Consider the following 11,153-nt stretch of genomic DNA (forward strand, 5'->3'; position numbering starts at 1 on the left):
CCTGGGTCTTTGGACTGTCGTTTTATCGGTAAGTTTTCAAGAAAGTGTGTTGGTATGGAAGCATTTCAAACACACACGGGAGGAGAGTGAACGGGAAGAGAAATCCCCGAGTTCTCACCGTCCAGCTTCAACAATCATTAGCGTGTGGCTCACCCGCCCTGGTATTGCTTTTATTGTGGTGGAATACACAGGACATACATCTTAACATTTTCACCATTTTTAAGCGTTCAGTTCAGTGGCATTAAGCACATTCATGTTGTTCTGTAATCACCACCACCGTCATCTCCAGAACTTTTTCATCTTCCCAAACTGCCACTCGGCCCACGTTACACACGGACTGCGCCTCCCCCTGCCCCCCGCCCCGCCTCCAGCCCCTGGTAACCTCTAGTCTACTTTCTATGAATTTACCACCTCGGTGCCTCTTAGAAGTGGAATAATAATATCTGGCCTTTGGTGTCTGTCTTCTTTCACTTAGCATCATGTTTTTGAGATGTGTCCGTGTTGTAGCATGTGTTAGAGTTTCTCTTTTATGGCGGAATAGTATCCCATTGTACATGGAGACCACATTTTGTTTATCCATTCATCAGTTGATGGGACATTTGGGTTGTCTGATCTTGGTATTTTTTTTTTTTTTTTGTTGGAAGATTAGCCCTCAGCTAACTACTGCCAGTCCTCCTCCTTTTTGCTGAGGAAGCCTGGCTCTGAGCTAACATCCGTGCCCATCTTCCTCTAGTTTATACGTGGGACGCCTGCCACAGCATGGCTGCCAAGCAGTGCCATGTCCGCACCCGGGATCCGAACCAGTGAACCCCGGGCCGCCGAGAAGCGGAATGTGTGAACTTAACCGCTGCGCCACCGGGCCGGCCCCCTGATCTTGGTATTTTTAAGCAAATTTCAGACATCTCATTTCATCCATGAATATGTCCAAATGCTCTTAGAGATGAGAACTTAAAAAAAAAACATAGTGATACAATGATTCCATCCAGACAACTTAACAACAATTCTTTTCTATCATCTCATATTCAGGCAGCGTTCTCATTTCTGTGATTTTCTCGAGAACGTCTTCCTAAAGTTGGTTTGCTTGAATTAGGATCCAAAAAAGGTTGATATGTCTTAAGTCTTGGGGAAGAGGGAAGGTACTTCTCGAGGGAAGCCCTGGCGGCAGCCCTGGGCGCTGGGCCCTTCCCCTGCGCCCCATCTGCTGTATGGTGAAGAACCTGGGTTCAGAAGCCAGAAGGCTCTGGGAGCTCATCTAAGCCAACCGCTCACTGGACAGATGAACAGAACACAGCCCAGTGCTTGTCCAGGCTCCTTCCTCAGGTGGTGCGCTGGTGGATTCTAGCCCCCAGCCGTCCTGGGGGAGCCCTGATTTCTCTCTCTCTCTCTCTCTCTCTTTTTTTTTTTTTTTAAAGATTGGCACCTGAGCTAACAACTGTTGCCAATCTTTTTTTTTGTTTTTAATGCTTTATCTCCCCAAATCCCTCCTGGTACATAGTTGTATATCTTAGTCGCGGGTCCTTCTAGTTGTGGCATGTGGAACGCTGCCTCAACGTGGCCTGATGAGCGGTGCCATGTCCGTGCCCAGGATCCAAACCAGCGAAACCCTGGGCCGCCGCAGTGGAGCGTGCGAACTTAACCACTTGGCCATGGGGCCGGCCCCAGCCCTGATTTCTTAGTATTTGTAAATGCTTCCACTCTGGGAATCTCAAACCACCAACATGGCATCACTGAACATGGAGTTGGAAAGAGACGCGCCCGGCCCCTCACGTCCCTGTTGATCTGGAAACCTTGTCAGCTGGGCTGGAGGTCCCTTACCCTCTCGCTGCATGTGGGAGGAAGTTACCCCCACCCCAGGGAAGCCATGAGCAAAAGGGTCCTTAAGGAAGTTTCAAAAGCGTTTCTTGAAGCCGACAAGTCCTGCTGCGTCCAAGGACATGGCATACGGGAGACCACAGTCAGGGCAGCACATGACCACAGGTCAGCCACGGAGAAACGTGACAGCTCCGGCTCGGTTGTGGCCCCCAGTGACCTGCTACACTCTCAGAGTCTGGTTGCATCGTTGCAGTCTCATTGACTCTAATTTTGAGTCTTTTCAAGTTTTCCAGTGAGCCGTGCAAACTCTGAGTATAAAAAAGTGGGCACAAAGAGTAGAGAATCGTGGCTCTGCGGACTGAGAGGTTTGAAGCCACTACAAAATGGCAGCTGTTGTCAAAACCTGGGGTTTTAGAAACACGGGTGGGCTGTGCGGTGGGCTGGGAAGGGCTGGTGATTCGGCTCAGCCCCTCGACTGCGGCGCCGGTCCAGCTGGGGAGGGTTTAGAAGGCACAGTCCCTGAGCCTCAGCCTGCTCTTCTGTCACTCGGGGATCACAACCCCCACCTTGGAAGTGTTGGGAGAGTCAAATGGGAGATTCGAATGTCGGTGAAACTCTCAACTTTCAAGTTTATTTACAAGGTCACTCTTAAAAGCTGGCTAAAAGGCTGCCGACAGTAACCACAGGAGCTTCTGCAGTAAGTTATTCGCAAAATAGGCTCCCGGCTTTTGACATGAGTTGAGTTTCTATCCAAACTCTCAGGATGAAGTAGGGACAAAGTCAAAAATGCTTCTCTATTCGACTTAGGAGCCCAAACTGCTTTGAAAAGTAGGCGTGGATGTCATTCTGAGAATTCATAGTGAAGTAAAACCTCGAAGAAGGGAATTAAAAAAATTCCATCTTTTGGAGAAAGAGGCAAATTATAGGAAAGCACGTTGACGTTAGGCGTTAGAAACGACCAAAGGAACTTCACCTTCCAGGGCCTGGCCTCGGGTTGGGTGAATTCACCGGCGTCCCCGATACCCTCTCCGGAGGATGGTTCTTGACTCTCAGAAGTGGAAGTGCTCAAGGCCCTCTGCCAGCCCACAGCCTCCGATGAGGAAATGGCCGTGTCTCTTATATAAGTTAGAATCATAAATCTTAGGGCTGGGGGCTCAGAGCATCTTTGGTTCAACCCCTTGCCTGCCCCGGCACTGGGGCCTCAGTTCCCCTGCTTCCCAGCTCAGTCTCTGAGAGCCACAGGGTGACATCCAGGTGACGACAAATAAATCGCAGGTGGAGGGCAGCGTCCTGGGTCCTCTCTCGGGGGGCGGGCAGGCTTTCCTGCCCCTTGACACTCAGAGGCCACAGTAAGCCATGTTCACATGTGGCTTCCCAGGCAGGGAATTGGGGTGACTCCCTGGAGAGTAGGGGTCAAAGTAAAGTAAACCTGACATCGTCGGGGGAGGGAGGCAGCAGGAGAGCCATCGGCTGTGTTGGAGCTCCAGCATTGCCCCACGATCTCTGTTCTTGACCAGAAGGATCCATTCCCACCCTGTCCTTTCCACTAAGGAATGTCACAACCCAAGTGGGTCCCAAAAGGTGTGGAGAGCATTTGAAGGCAGGTGGCGTGGTGTTGGGTGTACCACTGAGAACCTCGGCGAAGAGGGTTCCTCGAGTATTAAGTGAGGTCGTGGGCATTGATGAAAGTCCCAGAGGAGAGGGGTAAAATGTTATTTAATGGACATCTCAGGTGCTGGGGGCCCACGGCAGGGCAGGGCAGGCAAGGCTGGGCATGTGCATGGGGCAGCACAGGTGGGAGCAGAATCGGGGTCTCCCGAGGTGGGGCCCCTGCACCCAGCACTCAGGGCAGCCCTGTGAGACTCAGAGGGTGCAGGGGCAGGAGGGAGGTCACCGGACCCGGCTTGTGCACGGTTCCCAGAGAGGCCCGGACGCCCCCTCTGTGCTGCCTCTGCCCTCTTCTGGCAATGGCCCCCCTCACTGGGCTCGGTCTGCCTCTCGGCACCGACAAACCCCCATTCCAGAGTCAGTCGATAAGGACGAATCCTGTTTGCTGCTGGCCAGGCTCTGTGCGAAGCCCGGGACAGGCAGGTAGGTGCACCCACACTGAGGAAGGCAGATGGTGTTCTAGAAATGATCGACGAACAAAACATAAGCACGAATGTGGTTTCGACCTCATCCCCAGGCCGAGTCCCTGGGAACCGGGCTCCCCGCTCCAGCTGGGTCAGGCTGCTGTTTTTCAGTTCCCCATTGGCGCTCTTTCCCAGGGCTGCTGCCGCCCGACCCAGCTGGAAGCCTGGCCACGGGGCCTGTGGTCCCTCTCCTGCGGCTGGCCCACAGCGGGGGTGGGGCTCTGCGTGCCAGCGCCTGTCCCAACCCAGATGGGGACATGACATGGGCCAGTCTGGCTGTGAGTGTCAGCTCTCTGTGGGCCGTGGGCAGCAGCAGAAGGCAGGGGGCCACAGGCTGCCCACCCGGCCTGGGCCGGGGGCTGTTGTTGTGGGCAAGTCACCAACCCCCTCAACTGCTCTGAACCGATAAGATCTACGGCTGAGGGTCGCTGGGAGGGTCAAACGGGACAAAATGTGTATGCTCCCTTGCACTAGCTGGTGCTCAGACGTGGCCTCCCTTCCACCTCCTGTTGGGACCTGCTCCACCTCCCTCCTGCCCCACAGTCCCCAGCTCCCAGCTGGGGGCCTGTGCTGGGTCCCCTGAGCTCTGCCCGCCCTTCTCTGCAGACACAGAGCTGGGTCACACTCGGAGGGTTCCTGGGAAGTGCGGGTGCCAGCCTTCCATACCCATGCTCCCAGCCCTTGACCGGGACCATGTCCGGTTCCGAAAGGGTTCCCGATCAGAGTGGTGGCCGCGTGGGGACAGGGCAGGCGCTCTTCACTGGAGTCTTTCTGCGCCCTCCTGTCCCAGCCTGCAAATGGCCGGCCGCAGCCACATGGCCTCCTTCTGAAACTCAGGGTGACCCAATTCAGGACCATCACAGTCGAGGGAAGTCAAAGGTGAAGGCTCCTCACAGGTGTGAACTCAGAGACAGTGCTTTTTACCGACAAGTTGGAAGCAAGAAATAGCCCTCCATGAGTCCCAGGGACAAGACTCGCCTGCCGCTCTCCCCGAGGCATTTGATGTCTAAGTCTGTTCCTGGACGTCCCCAGCCCGGGCAGGCACATTCACCTCCAGCCCCTCGGAGCATGGACTGCAGAGACCGTGAACCCGTCCCCGTTCTGCAGAGGGGCCCGAAGCGGGAGAGGACCTCCCGTGTTCACACTCGGGTCAGGGCAGAGCGGGGACTGGATTCTCTGTCCCAATCCCACTGTATCCCCGAGCAGGGCGGGCACGCAGCCTCTACTCTGCTGTCTCCGGAGTGCGGAAACCCACCAGGAGGCTCGATGGTCCTGTAGTGCTCCCTGAATCCTCACAGGTGAAGACCAACACCCGGCTGTAGACCCAGCATCGTCCTCGGCCTGTTGGATGGACCAGAGCCACTAGGGAGATCTTGCGCCTCACTTGGGCAACCCCAGGTTCTTAATTCTTCCCCATGATGACAGTTAGGGGTGAGCCGTCACACGTCCCCATCGCCGCGCTTGCTCTGCTGCGCGTGACTTGGAGCTGGCCTTGTCTGGGCTGCCTCACGAGATGCCTTCCTCTTCCTTCCCCTCTTGTCACCGAGGATGTCTTCCACTCCGGTCACAGGCTCCCACCCTCCAAAGCTCGAGGAAACTCTTTCTGGAAGCTTTCCCTCCCTCCCACTCCTACCCCATCCCCAGCTGGAACAAATCCTTCTCCCCAGAATCGGGAGGCTGCGCTGTGCTCAGGGGAACATGGGCTGAGCCGGGCTCTCGTCCCAACCCCACCACTCAATAGCGGAGCATCCTGGGAACGTCACTTTGCCTCTTTGCGCCCCATTTTCTCACTTGTCAAAGCAGCTGAGTGTGGAAATGCACCAAGAGTTCTTGTGAGGGTCACAGAGCCCCGGGGCCACGTGGAGAGGGAGCATGAGAAGGGAGCAGGAAGCCAGAGCCTCAGAGCCAGCCCAGCCCGTCCCTCCCTCGTGTGACTCTGGGAGAATGACTTCACCTCCTGGGATCCGGAATTTCCTAATCCTTCAGCGTGGGGCGTCGGAGACTCTAAGGCCCCTTCTGGAAGCTGCAGGGTCTCTCGACGTGTTGGTGAGGAGCTTGGACACCGTAAAGTGTTTCTTACGTGTGACTTCTTTGGTACTGATGACTTACAGGGCTGTGAGTGATCCGTCCGCCGTCCACGTCTGCGGGAGGGATCCCGCCCTGCGCTCTTCGGTACTCTTGGGCACGATGCGACGTAAACTGTGCTCTGTGGTATCAAGGTTCTCAAGTCTGTCTTTGAACTTTTTTTTTTTTTAAAGATTTTATTTTTTTCCTTTTTCTCCCCAAAGCCCCCCAGTACATAGTTGTATATTCTTCGTTGTGGGTCCTTCTAGTTGTGGCATGTGGGACACCGCTTCAGCGTGGTTTGATGAGCAGTGCCATGTCCGCGCCCAGGATTCGAACCAACGAAACACTGGGCTGCCTGCAGCGGAGCGTGCGAACTTAACCACTTGGCCACGGGGCCAGCCCCATGTCTTTGAACTTTTAATCACCCTGAACAAGTGCTTCGGGGGAGTAGACTTTTTGCTTTCAATTCCAGCACACAGAATTTTAACATATTTTTCTCACGCATGAACAGCCCCTTTCAAAGCTGGCCGCCGTGTGATTGATTCCTCCCAACGGCAGGAAGCTTGGCCAGCTCTAGGCTTCCCTCTTCCCCGGCCTCCGATGCCCGAGGACAAGCCCCCCACCGCCAGCACAGCCTCTGTCGAGTCGGCCTGCCCTTGGCTGTGAAGCAGGACCCGAGGTTCCACTCTCCAGAGTGGAGGTGACCGAGACTTAGGTGGGCGCTCGCTCGCGTGATTGATTTTAAAACCGTGACTCATGCCATTCCATTTACTGTCGATTGATTCCCCTTCACACAGGAGGAAAAGGCTCACGGGCATCTCAGTGGAACACCCCGGCGTGGATGCAGCTCCTAGGCTGGCTGAGGCAGGACGCTCTCCACTCACTCGCTCTGCTCAGCGGAGGGTGCAGGAGCTTCCTCCACTGCAGTGTCTGGACCGCTAACCTGCGGGGCTTGAAACAGCAGGAAAGCATCCTCTCCCAGTTCTGGAGGCCGAAGTCTGAGGTCAAGGGCAGGGCCTGCTCCCTCTGGGGGCCCTCGGAAAGGGTCTTTCCTGCTCGTCGCTTGTCTTCTGGGCGTCCCTTGGCTGGTAGACGCATCCCGCCAATCTGTCTCTGTCATCACGTGGCCTTCTCCCTGTGTCTGTGTCCAAATGTCCTCTTATAGGGATACCCTAATCCAGCCTGGCCTCGTCTCAACTCGACCACATTCTCAGAGACCCTATTTCCAAAGAAGGTCCACTCACAGACACCAGGGCCCAGGACGTCAGTGCATCTTTTGGAGAGACACACACAGTTAAACCCACGACAAAGAGCAAACTGAGTCCTGTTTTTCTTCTTTTTTGTGGTAATCAATGTAGTTTACAGTCAGAACATGTTAAATTTGGAAGTCCCCTCGAAAAGCACAGCATGGCTTGTTTTATTTATTCAGTTGGTTTTAACCATTCCTGTGACCCCTCACGACCCGCTCCAGGTCTTCCCAGTTGTCATCCGTTGTGTGTGGCCTCTTACTGGCCTTTGCGTGGCTGGAGTTTTAGGAGCACTGTGCCCTTTTCCACCGTCCTCCCCTACAGTGCCCTTCCTCCACTTCCAGGGCTGTGGTTCGTGGACAAAGCGTGAGGCCGGCCTGGGTTCCAGACTGGCATTGCCACTGCAAAGGGCACGGGTGTGTGGAGTGAAGCTCACGGGAAACCAGACGCACGCTCCAGAGTCTTCTCCCAGGAGAGTCACACAGGGCACACTTAATTCCCCCAGCAAGAGTTGTGACAACACGTGTGAAGTGCTGTCTGCCAGGGACACATTAGGGACCCAGCGCCCAGGGATCTACTGGGGGGACACGAGCACCCTCTGCTGACACGTACCCCAGTCCCAGACCCCAGGAGGAGAGCAGGTGTTCAGCACCAACCACGCTGTTTGCACAGACAGTTTAGGCCCCAGGAGCCCCTCCTCTCAGTCCTGGGGGTGGTGGGGACCCTCCTTAAGTCCAAGTGCCCAGACGCCAGCCAAGGGCCAGCCTTGGAAGCAGGCTTTGGGGCCAGGCGGCTGAGGCCTGCTGTGTGAGCTCCTCTGCAGGCGACGTGGCCCTGCGTCCTGTCCTCCACCACCGCCTTGGCCTAATTCCAGGTCTTTTCTAAATCAGCTGATTTCTGTGTTGTATTTCACTCTCTTTAGTTCTTTAGGTTGTGGAGATGTGTCTTCGTTGTTCTCAGGCTCCTGACGACTGTGCAGTGACACGGCCCCGTGTGCTGCCCAGGCCTGTTTGTGAAGCGCCATCTCATCCGGGGCTCTGCTTGGCTGCTCCTGGGTATTATTACTCCGACTCCTGCACGCACTTGTCCCCGGATGTTTCTGGAGCGGAGAGCACTTTTGTTCTAATAACAAAGCAAAGGGCAGCTGTGGGCAGGAGCCGGGGCTGGAGGGGGTGACTAATGTGCTCTATTTAAGCGGCGTGGCCACCTCCCTCCCCTTCTGAGTGGACAGCCAGCGCTGTGTCTCATCTCACACTGTTGATGCGCCTGTGGGTTTGAAGGTCAAATGTGGTTTAACTCATGTGGTGCGGGAGAGGTGGACAGGGAGGCCAGGCCCTGGGCTGCGTGCCAAGCTTGTGTCTAGTGCGGACCTCGTCTCACAGGTTTGGCACCCACCGTTTGGTGCTGCTTCCAGAAAGCTCCCACTTCTTAATTCCAGAGTGCCTAGAGAAGAATTTGGGGGAGGAGGTCTCATTGCAACGGAAAAGGTTTACCCTGAAAATAAATCCTGCATATCCTTCAGTCCTCTTAGACGGTCAAGAAAGGCCCATAGTCGGCGGTGAAGAATGGCCGAGTCAAGGGCATGACACTCGTCTGACCGGGATTTACTCGCATATCACTGGTTGACGGATTTCCTCTCCTGGCCCAGCAGAGCTCTCACTCGCTCTTCAGACACATTTGACACAGGACACCACTTTCCACCCTGAAGGAGGCCTTACCTGCCAAGGTCGGCATCGCCGAACGTGTTCCTTTAGGCCGTTTGTCTGAATCTCAGTTTTCCCTGGAGCTCCACGGCCCTTTCTCTTTTCTTTAAGGCCTGGCCCTCAGACTTGCTCTTAAGAAAAACAGTTGTCTAGACTCAGGAGCTCCTGTTTCTCCACTGACACGACGAACACTATCTGCGGAGGGTCTTGGCCTTCAGCGGTTTTCCTTCTGGGATGCTCTCTCGCTCTCCGGGTCCTCTCCTTCCACAGATATTTCTTGTAGCCCTTCAGTGGGTGAGGCATGCTTGGCCAAGCACCGTAGGGCTTACAAAAACAATCAGACGTGAATCTTGCCCTCACCAAGCCTCGGATGTGTCACCAGAAGTAAAACGTTCAAAATGACCCCACACCCGGGGTCTCAGGAAGGCTAGAAGTAATTCGGGGTGACCTCATGTGGGACAGGGGCCGTTTTATCTGCTAAAGTAGAAACCTGGACTTGGCAGTGTCAGGTCAGGACTTCAAAAATCAGACACCGATTCGAGGGTGCCACCAAACCTGATTGGAAACGTGCGGTGTGCCCAGCGCTGCTCCAGGTGAGCCAGGCAGCCCTGGCTCCTTGCGACAGTTGCAGGGGCGCAGAGTAGGGTTCCCTGAGAAAGACGACGGGCAGTCACAGACGGCCAGATTTTTTCAGTTGAGCTCCGGAGCTGGCCAGCCCGGGAGCTGGGTAGGGAGAATGTTCTGGATCACGGGAGTGACACATGAGAAGGCCTGATGGGGTGGGGGATCTCTAAGGTGCGTGTGAACTCTGAAACACCCTGACAGTTCTACTACAAAGGGAAGATTTGGCAACTTTACAGTTAGCTGAAGGGCACCTGGAAATCCGCTGTTCCAGAAAACCAGTGTGAAGGAGGAAAGGCAAGCCATCAGCAAATATTTGTTGGGGGCCTAGATTCCATGCTTAGGGCAGATGAGCGCCCTGAGTCCAAGGTTTGGAGGGAATTGAGGGGGCAGGGAGATGGGGTGCTCAGCTCTGGGTGTGGAGGAGGGGACCAGGAGGGCCAGCGATGCCTGGGGAGCTGGAATTGGCAGGTTCCTGCCGCGAGGGGTGGATGCTGAGCAGACTGGAGGTGTGCTCTGCGCTGAGCAGACGTGCTGGCACTCTGGGCACTCCCAGTGCGCCCGGTGCTGTAGCCCAACTTTTAACAGTGTGCCCTTTTACTCTCAGAGGTGTGTCAGTTGGCACAAGAATGCACAGAACAGCTTCATTCGTGATGGTCAAAACTGGAAACAGTCCAGGTGTCCATCATCGGGGGAGAAGGGACAAACAAACCACAGCATTGCGTCCGATGGATGTTGCTGGGACAGAAAGGGTCAGACCACTGCTCCTCACAGCCACACGGACAAGTCTCAACCTTCAGCTGAGGAGGGGAGCCCCCCCCAGGAGCAGACTTACTGTGGGACTCCGTTTACGTGAACTTCTAGAACTGGCACATCTGCTATGTGGTGGGAAAAAATGAGGACAGTGGTCACTGTGGGGGCGGGGCAGGGATGGAGTAGGAAAAGGCGAGAAGGAACTTTCTGGGTTCGTGGTGATGTCTGTATCTTGAGAGGAGTTTGTGTTGCACAGGTCTATGCATTTGTCAAAAGTCAGCAAATATGCCAGTAAAATTTATGCATTTCAACATTTGTAAATTTTACATTAAAAGAAAAACTGTAAGCAAGCGTTGATAGCCAGTTAGCAATGTGTGTACCAAGGGTTAGGGGAAGGCACCCATGTCTGCAGCCTGCTTGATAAGGTGCCAAAGCTAAGAAGGATATATGGGCGGGGAAGGGAGCATCGATGCACAGCTGTGGGATCCAGGGTGGTGAGATGTCTGTGGGGGCATCTAGTGAGGACGTGTCCCTGACAGGGACAATCAATGGGTGGTCACCCCGTGTGTAAAGCCCGCCATCTGTCTTTGGGGCACTGCTCCTGCACCCCCAGCAAGGTTCAGGCTCGGAGAGGGCACACCAACGTTCTGATATGTTCTGAAAGTACGATGCAGGCCTTTCTCTGCAAGTCCTCAGCCTGGGCCTGCCGCTGGCCCTTGTCCTGGGCTGCGTCTCCACGTTTAAGAAGCGTGGCGGAGGGGGGAGCTCGGCAGACGGAGACCTGGCCCATCGTTTCCTATTTGTGGTTTTTTAAACTC

Source organism: Equus asinus, chromosome 28, assembly GCF_041296235.1.
Source record: "Equus asinus isolate D_3611 breed Donkey chromosome 28, EquAss-T2T_v2, whole genome shotgun sequence".
Classification (NCBI taxonomy): Eukaryota; Metazoa; Chordata; class Mammalia; order Perissodactyla; family Equidae; genus Equus; species Equus asinus.